The 12996-nt window shown below is 39.3% G+C and overlaps 1 non-coding gene across 1 annotated transcript in view; it reads right to left on the bottom strand.

Moving 5' to 3' along the window:
• Positions 1-349: 349 nt before the first annotated feature.
• Positions 350-12996, bottom strand: part of LOC136886570 (uncharacterized) — a 48932-nt gene continuing 36285 nt past the window's right edge. The window contains exon 4 of the transcript XR_011018766.1: positions 350-2031. This is a non-coding gene — a transcript (uncharacterized protein). The remainder of the gene's footprint in view (positions 2032-12996) is intronic.

Here is a 12996-nt window from a genome sequence, read left to right as displayed (position 1 = left end):
AATTTTATATATATTTTGGTGTGTTGATGAGGTGCCCATCACGGATATTTTTCAGAATATAGTCAACAATTTTAGAATCATTGAGGTTATTGATGAATGAAGCTATATTCCCTACCTGTTAAGTCGTTTTCAGGATAGGTAAGGCCTGGGGAAGACGTACCGGTACACAGCCTTATGTAAGCGCCCTGGGAGAGAAAAAATACCATGCTATATTAAATATTGAGGGAACCGTTCTGGTGAACTTTGGCGCCTATACTATGGGTTTTTCGAGATATCATTTTATTAACTTGTTTATTTTACTCATGTTTGTAATTTATTAAGATATATTTCATTTGATGTCCAAGCGTGAGGCGATTAAGTATTTTATTAATACATTTTGCAATGCTTAATTATTAACATTATATTACAAATGGCGACCTGCGTGATTATTTTGGTCATATGGCAATGGTTGTTAATTGTTATTCACATATATTAGTGTGCGTATAAGGTATTGTATATCCAGTTTGCACACTTCAAGAAACTTCCAACCACCTCCATTACGACAATGTGGGCGCTATCCGATAATCGCAAAATATGCCGTCGAATATTAAATAGGTCGAAATATTACCACATTGAATACAATGATGCGGATATGTCTAATAACCGTCTTCATTTTTCACGCAACTAAGATACATTTATATAAGCAAGTCCATATTCATTTAAGTCTTTTGAACATAACTGTTACACTGTTCTCAAAAAGTGGGAAAGCTGCAATATATCTCGTTTTCGAAGGCTGGACTTGGTAATAACACTAATATTGTCCCAATGATAACAGGAATGTAGATGCTCACCAGGAAGAGTAAACGCATGTTCGAAGAATTTATTTTTCAGAATAAATTTTTCGCGGGGTCATTACCACAACGTGGACTATCAGTAGTAAGCATCAACAGGTCTTGCTGAATATTTTTGTCTGGACATACTCCAGTATGCGTACGCAGGTGTTCCCGAAGATGGGACTTCCTAGAAAACTTAATACCACACTGATCAAAGTAATGTGTTCTTCAGTATGCGTACGCAAGTGTTCTTGAAGATGCGACTTCCAAGAAAACTTAGAACCACATTGATCATTAGAATACGGACACTCTCCAGTTTGTCTCAAGAGGTGTTGCTGAAGAATTCATTTTGAGTGAATGTTATACAGGAATGTGGATACCCACCAGTATGTGTAAAAAGGTGTTTCCGAAGATTCGACTTTTGAGAAAACTTCTTTTCACATAGATTACAACAGTGAGGTCGTTCACCAGTATGTGTAAAGAGGTGTTGCCGAAGAATCGACCTTGTAAGGAACTGCTTGCCACATTCTGTACAGGAATGTTGTCGCGCACCAGTATGTACTAGCAAGTGCTTCCGAAGATTCGACTTATCAGAGAACTTCTTATCACATTGATTACAAGGATTTGATCGATCAATAGTATGCGTAAACAGGTGTTGTCTAAGGTTCGAACTTGTAGCAAACTTCTTGTCACATTCTGTACAGCAATGTAGTCGCACACGAGTATGTACAAGCAGGTGCCACCGAAGACTGCACTTGCGAGAAAACTTCGTGCCACATTTATCACAGCAGAATGTCGCTCTGTAGTATGTACGACCAGGAGCTTCCGAAGATTTGACTTTTCAGAAAACTTCTTTTCACATAAATCGCAGGAATATGGTCGCTTACCAGTATGTGTCTGAAGGTGACGCCGAAGCCGATATTTCGTACAAAACTTCTTTACACATTCATCACAGGAATATGGACGCTCGCCAGTTTGTTTAAACTGGTGATCCTGGAGATGCGACTTCTGAGAAGACCTGGAACCACATTTATTACAACAGAGTGCCCAAAGAGTATTGGGGTGGATTCGCCTTTGATCAGAGTCAGAGAACATGTGTCGGTTGCATTCATTATGAGTGGGGAAAATGCACGTTACCTCACTTCCTTCCTTCAGTATCTTGCACCTACTGTTATATGTATCCACTGGACTTCTGGTCAATAATGCAACGTTCCCATAACTAGAAGACAGAAGATAATTACATTTTATGATTAAGGTAACAAAATCATATATAATATCCAGAATCAAACGTAATATATGTACCAGGATTGTTTATTATCACATTACATAGCACTCCAAATCTCAATATTTTCACATAAAGGCCCTAAAACACAAGCCTATATAATGTCCTATTGCCAAATGGAAAATGTAATAAGTGTGCACTTAATCACAGCACATCGAAGTAATTCAGGAAGGTCCAATATGGAAGCAGTGCTTATCAGAATGATTCCCTTAGTGATTTCCTTGCGTGTGTTCTTTAACTTTATTTTAACTGTGACTCATCACATTTAGAATGCCCAATAATACCTAATGTTATATTTGCTTTATTGTAGTGAGATTACATGTTGACAAGATTTCTCTATCATCTACAGGGACATTGGCAGGGGATTCTAGACAATTTGACATCCAATTTCTGAGATACACATGTGTACGGTAAAGCCGTGAAGAAATTTCTGACAGAAGCTCTTCAGCTACTTCAACTGAGCTAGTACCAGTCATCACGACGACAACAACAGCAACAGCGTAAATACAAGAATATGCACTAGGGTAACAGTATTAAGATGGTAGTCCTTGTACTCTTCATTGGAGGATTCATGCCATGCAATATTCTTAAGACTCCTGAGGTCAGGATGTATAAACACAAATTTGTATATCTTAGGAATATCAGCTGAATGAGTATCAAGATAAGTTTTGAACATTAAAACAGTAGATAGGAAGTCAGGCTAAATTTCAGGGTCAACCATTTACAAAGAGTTCAAAGCTATCCAATTTAAGATTCAAACCATCTATAAAAAAACTCTTGTCTTAGTTGTTATGCTACAATCATTGAGCACACAATGATGTGGCATATGAAAGCTTGATGAGCTAGAAGTCACAAGGGGTATATTTTTCATGTGTCCCGTTTCAATGTATTCACGCATAAAAATTACATACAGCTGTCACAAACCTGGAAATCCAGTAAACTTATTTTCAATGTGTTCCGAGCGTTCTTTCAGCATTATGCTTAGACCGAGCTACAGGTGACACTTAAGGACGAATAGGAAATTTGCCATTAAACCTGTCAGAATCATCCATTTGATAATTACTCAAGAAAATGTTCTTCACATGCCCTTTCTTCAGGAGCAAGAAATGGTTGATGAAGTTCCTCAAGCTTCCAAAAACTTTGCAATTTTATGTAGAGAATCAAGATTTATAAGCCTGGCACACTGAACCTTGGCATTATTCTTAACACAAAACTCAAGGATGGTGCCTGACAAACCCCAACCAAATTTGGTCAACTAACAAGGTGAGATAATCTTTCTTATGCAAGGTATTAGAAGACTAAATATCATAGTAGACTTCAACTCTTAACAAGATATAAATAGCAGAATGCTGCTTAAATATACCAACACTTAAAATGACATCACAAGCAATATACCAACTGGAACAATCAATTTGCTGTGCAGGCAGTTGGCTTGTAGGTGTATTCACACCTGCACAGTTCAATTTCAATGTATAATCTGACACATTAGAGAACGAAACAAAGTTTCATGTGATCATCCAGGCGATACATCAGTATTACCTATACCAAATATACGTAGCCAACAAATATTAGTATAAACGGCAAGCTTCGTGACAAGACTACAAGACACTAAGGATAAATGACTCCCCAGACCAATAAAATATGCGACTAATAAAAACCTCTCCTGAACTGTTCTTCACTGCTACACAAGCTGTGCCTACCTAAAGGTTTGAATGCGTGGCACAATTGCAGAACTACTAACATTTATAACATTAATGGGGATTGTTAGTACTTTACAAATCAATAAGGTGTGGGGTCCATTGTACCAGGGGCACGTGCGTCGCTTACACTGTTTAGATACATGAAAAGCAAAAGACATGTATACCAAAGGTTATTTTCCCTCACAAACTTGCGGCGATAATCAATGTTTGTTTGATCTTTCTACAATCAGAATTGCTATGATTATCAAGTTTTCCACACTTGCAAGGTAAGGAAATGCTATTATCGTTGTTGTGAAATAAAATCTAAAATGCATGGCAATGACAAAATGGCCATGAATCAGTCAAAGACAATCAGTGGATCCAATTCACAATGCCTTACTTTCAGAGATGATTCTTGTTGTCCAAAAGGGTACAAAATCTATGTCACTGAACCTTGGAATAGAATTAATTACTGGTAAAGTACAACCATGGCCTTCCTCCTATAGTGGTAATAAACACTGGTATCGGTATTCATGGCGTTCCTCCCATGGTGGTACTAATCACAGGTAATATAGTCACATGGCATGTCATACATAATGGCACCACTCACAGGTAACAAATCAATGGCATACCTGCCAACTTTTAGAAATCAAAAATAGGAAGATTTTTTTAATTCTTGGATATCATGAAGTGTATTGCGCAACGGTCTCAGTAAAAAGAGGACAAGGTAAAAGGCATACATATCTACAGTTACAATGCAAATTAACCATTACATTCAAAATCTTAAACTAAAAAACAAAAACAATTGCAAGAAAACATACCTAATAACCGTTGTCATTTATGACACAACATACGGTAAATCGGAAGGGTTGGCAGGTATGCAATGGTGTTCCCCACATTATGGTACTACTCACAAGCAATGCAGACCGACGGTGTTCCTCACATAGTGGGACTAAACACGGTCACCGACTAGATCAATGATGATGACGATTAGGTAACCAGACCCTATTGGTACGAGGTGCAACAAAATGAAGTGATAATTAAAAATTAGCATGAATTCAAAACAATCACTGGATCTGATTGACATTGTTTTAATGACTTCACTATGCAGGGTCGGATTAGAGAGAACTTTACGATAAAATATACAACTTAGCTTGGAGTCCCAACGCTCAATGCTGCATCAGCCTGTTTGCATCCCGCCTGTTTCACAGAGCGAGTTTGCTACATGTTTTTAAGTCCTACAGCCAAGAACATCCACTCGAGGGAAGGTAAGTTCGAATCCGCAGTTAAGATGAAAGTTTTAAAGTGGTTTCACATTTTCATACCCAGCTGGATAACATAACGTCACTGTAGTGTGAAACTCCTTCTCTTCAATGACGTAATAGCGCTTCACATCCTCCTTATGGACAGAGTAGTGTATGACCTCTTCTTACTCATAACTCATTTGTGTTACAAAATTGAGTAAACCTCAGATTTATCGCTCGGACCTGTTAGCAACCAAAATTACACCTTTATCGAATAGACCTAAATGAATTGGTGTTAAAATTTATACTTCATCCATTCAGATAAATATAAAAGCCTTCCTCAACACCACCATTAAGAAACATATGCTGAATCTGTGAGTTCTGAGATCGAGATTTAACCCCAAAAACTACAACAAAAACTACACTCGCATTCACTTAGCAAAGTGGTAGTGATATAATATTTTTATAGAAAATAGGTTCATCATGAGATTCGACTATTGAGTAGTGTCGTTATTATAATTAAACGTATGTTTTAATGGTCCACCATTTAATCCTATATTATGCAAAATGTATAGACTATACAGTATTGGAAAGGTAGACCATTAAAACATAAGTTTAATTATCATTGTGATCACAATTCAATACGGATCAAAACCATGACGTTTACAACCTATGATATTGAGTAGTATGGCAAAGCAACTATGAGCTGCGACATAACAACTTCAACAGAAACCAACAGAGAGCACCATCAGTTAGAAATATACAACCTGCGGGAAAAGCTTCTTCCATGGTGTCTGGAAATTCTACACCATAACCACCACCATGACGAGAAAAATTGCTATGGAAGAGAATGCAGGGAAGCATGCTAGGAGCCCTGAAAACAGTGCTTCTCCAAGACCAAATCATTGCATGTAGCTTGCTATTGCTCCAGAGGAATAAATCCCACTTGCATTGACTGGCAGAACACACAACCACCCTCAACACATCTCAACATCAGAGTGATTTTCTGGCACAGTTCCATTTACCAGCTGCGAACGGCTTGTTGGTATTTGTGCCATTCAATATCAGGACCTAAGCAGAGGCAGCAAGAACCTGCACTGCTCACACGAAGTACAACGCAGTGGTACAACAACAAACACTGGTCTTCTTGTCCCATTCTACACAGTGAAGATGAGAAATCTGAACCCGGATATCAACCACTTGCTCCAAATCTACAATATAATCACCAAGCTTCTGCCCAATGCCACACGAGATTATCTCCTAGAAATTTAGTACAGCAAAGATGGCCACCCCATAAAAACTTCTCAAATATTTACACAGTCCAAGTCAACAAAGTAGGACTGGCACATTTTGTAAACATGCTGCAGCAGAGAACCTGGCTCAACAATGCGGCACAACTAACCGCCTTTGCGTCCAGCCTCGACCTGGTCAGCGGTGGCACATGGGGTTGATAGCCGCTACACGGAGGACGTTATAACCGGCTATCTTCAGAAAAAGGGATATCAAACATTCCGGGCCATTCGGATCCGGAATTCTAACGAACACACCTCACTGATGCATATCCTGTCCTGGATTATGGCAACAATGAACGAGTTTCTGAAGGATGGTTTACTGAAATACGTGAAGCGACATCAAGTAGAAGCCTGTTGTCATCTTGACCACAGCACAGACACTGCGATCGCTGCCAATTCTATGAGCATCCTACTATTGCTTTCTTCGAAATGTATGTGCAATTTGTAGTGGTCAACAAACCTCAAGTGCTTGCACGAGAAAGGGATCACTCAAATGCAACACTTGCAGTGAAGATCATCCGGCTTTCTCAGTTAAATGTAAGGGTAAACGTCAACCTTCTCCCACTCAGATGGAAAAATTGTTACCTATCACACCTATTGGCATCACTGCCCCACCCTCCCCTTCTATTCTACCCCTCCTTCCACGGAGACCATTCTGAAAATCATCACTATGGAGCTCCAGAATATTGCCCCATTCCAGCGTCCTGATGTTCTGTATCAGATCGAGCTAGCGGCACGATTGATCTACCAGACTCACTTTGATGGAACTTCCTCTGGGACGTGAATGCACTGTGCATTATTTCTCCTTGATCCTAGTCCACTGTTGTAGTAAATGAATGGTTATTACATTAATGTGTGTTCTTTAAGGGTCGAATGACTACTGCCCCAGTAGATGCCATGGAGGGGTAGCAATTAGTATTCATAAATCCATCCCTTCAGAACATCATTATCATTAAATAAATATCTATCTGAAAACTTAAGAATAGAAATCACTATTGGAAATCAAATAATAGCTTTAGAAATAATATGTATACACCTCTTGGCTATTCCCCACCTCATAAATATGTAGAAAATGCCGATAGTAAATACAGTACTTACATCACGATCACAGATTTTAAAATTACTTCATATACACAAAAACGACAAGCTATTTACCATCAACTATTACATGATATACTTATACTTCCCTTCCCCCCAACCCGCCCTACATCAAATACGAGCCCTGTACTTCAGATCCTCTACCCTAACCTAGCAATGAACCATGACATTACCATGCTACCTTCAATGGGAAATGGCCATGTCCCTGCATTACTACCAATAAAAATGTACTAACAAACCCATAGCAACATAACCAAAATCCCCAGTCATACGGTATACACGAACCTATCGGGTAGCAAACAAACAATATCAGATATAATATGCAATATTGAACTACCTACTTCACAACATGAATCCCAAGATAAAGTTAAGAAATGAAAATCCCCCCACTAACTACTGTCAACCGACTCCACCATCTTCACCACACCTCCCATCTATGCAAAGCTTCCCTGCCTCCCTAAGCACTCCACATATTAAAATATTCCCATGAACATTACAAGGCACACCTTAGAACCTGTGACCCACATATTCAGGAAGAGAAAAGTTCGAACCTTTTTCTACCCTTCCTTCCGCGTTTGTAATTCCCAACATGACAAATTTGACTTTCATCATTTTTTCATTAGGTTTCCATTGTCCCATACCGAGCTGGGAATCAAGCATGGTTTCAAAATAAGACCTTCATATGACTATACTATTTTCACTGGAACCATCTGAGTTAAGACCATCGAATGCCACACCGTAAAAACATATCAGATGTAAGGCTTTTCAGGTGTTTTTCTCGATTAACCAGCATTTCGTCATAGGTCTGACACTAGACTCGTCAGAGCGGGATGTGCCATACCCTACCCACTGACGCTGGGTGTATGCAGGTGAGCTTATCAGAAGCCTACATAAAAGGCACAGTCTGACAACTGCATACGGGAGATAAATCTCCACAATGGAATTATTGCCCGCCTAGCAATTCCGAATGGATAATTCTAAATTCCCATGGAGGGAATTAGATATTTTTCACCAATAGGGCATGTCAAAAACATATCAGATGTAAGGCTTTTCAGGCATTTGCTCTATTAACCAGAGTTTCGTCATAGGTCTGACACTAGACTCGTCAGAGTGGGATGTGCCAGACCCTACCCACTGACGCTGGGTGTATGCAGGTGAGCTTATCAGAAGCCTATATAAGAGTCACAGTTTGATAACTGCATACGGGAGATAAATCTCCACAATGGAATTACTGCCTGCCTAGCAATTCCGAATGGAAAATTCTAAATTCCCATGGAGGGAATTAGGTATTTTTCACCAATAGAGCATGTCAAAAACATATCAGATGTGTAGCTTACATCTTTAAGTAAGAACAGTACTTCATTTATGGTTTCCTGTAAGTGTTCATGACAATATAATGTGTACTCAAGGCGGGTTAATGTTATCTTGTAAGTATATCATTGTTTAATAGTGTTTTTAGACACAAATATTACATCACTTTTGTGTCATAACTGGCAGCCATCTTGTTTTAACTGAAAATTGATCCATAGATAACAGTCCGAAGAAAGTCACTTGATATCATGTTTACAATCTTTGGCTAACGTGTCAGCAATATTAATCGATTTGTTGAGACTGCCATGGAAACCATGAAGACAGGTACATTGTATGTTCCTCACGGCGTTGCCTAGGGCACAGAGGTTACATAAATTATCCCCGATAAGTTGGAAACGGGCTGGCGACAGGAAGGGCATCCCGCTTTAAAACTAAATAGCCAAAACCATACAAATATGACAAGTTCTACAAGATTAGACTCGGAAACTGCTAGGACGTGCCCCAGAAGCGAGGCGCAAGGATTCCGCCTGCCCTTTGTGAGAAATGAGCGAAGGACACCGGGCATGGGCGGGCCTGGCTAAAGAAGCAATTTCAAGTGAGAATTGGAACACTGAATGTTGATTCTATGACGGGGAAGGGTACAGAGGTTGTGGATCTAATGATGAGGAGGAGGATTGGAATTCTGTGTGTTCAAGAAACTAGGTGGAAGGGTTATAAGGCAAGAGTGCTTGGTTGTGGTTTTAAGTTGCTGTACAGTGGAGCAAACAGTGCAGGTAGAAATGGTGTTGGAATTATCCTTTCAAATGACTTTGTAACCAGCCTGGTCAGTGTAAACAGAAGAAATGATAGAATAATGAGTGTGAAGCTGTGCCTTGGGGAAGAGTTCACAATTATAACTGCTTATGCTCCACAAGTTGGTTGTGAAGAGGAAGAAAAGGATGATTTCTGGAGAGACCTGGAAGAAGAACTTTCCAGCATACCAGCAAATGAAAAAGTATTCTTAGGTGGAGATCTGAATGGTCACGTTGGAACCAGTATGGAAGGAAAACATTGAGAAGAGTGCATGGAGGTTGGGGATTTGATACAAGAAATGAAGAGGGTGAGAGAGTGATAAATTTTGCCTTGGCTTCAGATCTGGCGATTTGTAACACCTTCTTCCAGAAAAGCGAGAGGCATCTATGGACATACAAAAGTGGAGGACGGGAAAGCCGAATAGATTTCCTCTTGTGTAGAAGAATGCATCTGAAGGAGGTAAAGGACTGCAAATTCATACTAGGAGAAGACGTAGCTCCACAACACAGAGTGCTAGTGCTTGATTATGTATGCACAGGAATGAAGAAGAGAGCAGTAAGGAAAATGACTCCAAGAATCAAATGGTGGAGGTTAGAAGATCCAATTTTGAGAAGTGAATTCAAGGAAAAGGTGATCCAAGAAGCACAGTTAGTAGAAGGTGTTCAGAAATGGTGGACAGTAAACGCTGAAGTTATCAGGAAAGTTGGTATGGAAGTTCTCGGTATGACATCTGGGACAGGCGCTCCACTTGATAAAGAAACATGGTGGTGGAATGATGAGGTCCAGAATGCGATCAAGATGAAAAAACAAGCCAAGAAAGCCTGGAAGAATCTGAAATAGCCGAAGATAGAGAACACTACAGACAAGCTAATAAAGCTGCAAAAACAGTTGTTGGAAGAGCAAAGGCATTGGCATGGAATGAAGTCTACGAAAATTTAGAGACCAAAGAGGGCGAGGCAAAGCTCTTCAGAATTGCTAAGACACAGGATATAGCATCAAAAGATCTAACACACATCAAGCAAATGAAGAATGAACAAGGAATGGTAATTCAAGACGAGAATCTAATTAAGAAGAGATGGGAGTAGTATTTTAAAAAGCTGCTTAATGAGGAGAATGAACGGCTTGTGTTTGAAGATGGCATTCCAATTTATAATGTAACCACTGACATATGCAGGATAGAGGTTGAAACTGCTATGAAGAAAATGAAAAGTGGAAAAGCAACGGGCCCCGATTAAATCCCTGTAGAGGTCAGGAAATGCCTGGGAGAAGAGGGAATAAATATGTTGTTAAACCTATTCCAACAAATATTCCAACAGGAAATAATGCCCAATGAGTGGCGGAAGAGTACCATAATCCCCATTTTTAAAGAAAAGGGGACATTCAGGATTGTGCAAATTACAGAGGAATAAAACTCATGTCGCACACTATGAAAATCTGGGAAAAAGTCATTGAAAGTAGGCTTAGGCAGAAGACAATAACTGCAGAAGAACAATTTGGATTCATGCCAGGGAAAGGAACCATATATGCCATTTTTCTCTAAGACAGCTCATGGAAAGACACAGAGAAAAGAGGAAAGAATTACACATGGTGTTTATTGATTTAGAGAAGCCTTATGATCGTGTGCCCCGCCAAAAAGTATGGAGATGCATGAGATCCAAGGGAGTACCAGAGAAGTATGTGCGCATCATTCAGGACATGTTTCATGGGTCAAAGACGGAAGTTAGAAGCAGTGTAGAGCTAACGGAAACCATTCAAGTTGAAGTTGGTCTCCATCAAGGATCTGCGCTGAGTCCTTATATCTTTAATCTGATAATGGATGTTCTACCGCACCATATCGTTTTATGGTACGTTTACTTTTCCTGATGTATTCACGTTCCTAGCAAACTCTAGTATCTATGAACTATTTCTCTTTCCCATCACGTGTCGTCACCACTATGTAATCCTTCTCTATTCCGACAGATGGCGTCTTATACGATAGGATAGGTCAAAGCATTTCTTTTTGGCCCGTCTTGTTGGATTATCTTTCTGATGTATTTTTCGGGGGGATCTTTCGACTTGAGAAGATGGAAGGATCCGACTTTGAAGTCGCCTTCATGGCTTATAAAAGATATTTTAAGAAACACAAAATGTCTTTGTTCACATCTCAGCCTTATGTAATCGAGGTATTTATTTTTATTCAATCTTCTTTTAGTTGGATTAGAAAGGCTTCCCTCATTACGTGTTTTTCTGATTTATTCGTGTGCTAACCTTGATTTTGTTTTACTGATCCACTATGTTTATTTTGAGGATAGAAGGTAACACGGATTCATGTGTGTGTGTGAGATTGTTTGCTGTGTGCGACCGAGACCTTTTACCCATGTCGCTTCATTTACATTCAGCCTGAGCTCATGTCGTATTATTTTATCGCGTATTCTGTGTAATTCATGTCCATTTAATAAATCTGGTATGAATTCAAGCTATCTACGCGATTCGCCTGCTCCTGTGTGTTTGGGTGTTGAAGACACTCCGTCTCTTTTGATGGACCACTTTCTGGTTCATACTGTTTGATCTCGAAAGCGGTTGTTTCTTTATTATGTGCTATACGTCGACGCTCTTATATGTCTCTTTATTTGCGACAACCTAACCTCTTGGTCTCTGTGTGTGCGTGGGTGGTTCTGACGTTTTATTCGTGATACCTTTTGTGCTTAATTTACCTGTTTGGTGTTCGTTTTACATCGCCGTCATTGGCTTTCTTTACTTATTTTCTAGTTTAATATGTTTTATTCCTTGAGGGTTGCCTTTCCATATTTTCTTGTTGTGTTGCGTGAAACCATGGTAACCCCTTTTCCTTCTTTTTTTTCTCTGGTTGTATTTTAAGAGCTCGGTGCACCCTTCCCTCTTCTTCATTTATGCTCTTTTACTTAATGTTATTTGTATTCTCTGGGGGATGTGATTTGGATTGTTGAGAGTCTTGATGCCTTGACGGTGGAATCGAATGAGAGTACGTTATTATGTGAGGCTATTACTCTCTAATCTTATGATTGTCTTGACCTGGCGTGCTATAAAGAAATGTTTTGCACAGTCTAAACTCATAAGCTCCTGCTAATTTATATAGATGCCATATCTTTATGCAAAACTTTTCTTCACGTCCTTTACGAAGGTAAGCGTTTGCGAAGGTATTATCATTGTGCCTGGTGTATTTTAATCACGGGCCACATATTATTAATATTACCCGTTTGATTTTTGGCCCCTTGTTTTATTTATACTATTTTCCTTTGGTTTTCTTTTCATAATAAATTTCAGTTCTTACCCTTATCACTGTTATGTTTTATTTTCTTTGCGTCTCTTATATGTTTCTCTTATCTATAAGAGGCCCGAGCCCAGTTCCTAGCAGTTTTCTTTTCGCTAGTTTTGACCAAATTCACTGCACTGGGTCTTCATCGTATCCTTAGTGTCAGTTCAATGTTCTCTCTGAAAGTCTTAGAAATCCAGCTCCTTGGTGCATGC

This window comes from Anabrus simplex, chromosome 10, assembly GCF_040414725.1.
Source record: "Anabrus simplex isolate iqAnaSimp1 chromosome 10, ASM4041472v1, whole genome shotgun sequence".
NCBI lineage: Eukaryota > Metazoa > Arthropoda > Insecta > Orthoptera > Tettigoniidae > Anabrus > Anabrus simplex.
The sequence above is the reverse complement of the archived record's forward strand: the minus strand, read 5'-3'. Positions and strand labels throughout refer to the sequence as shown.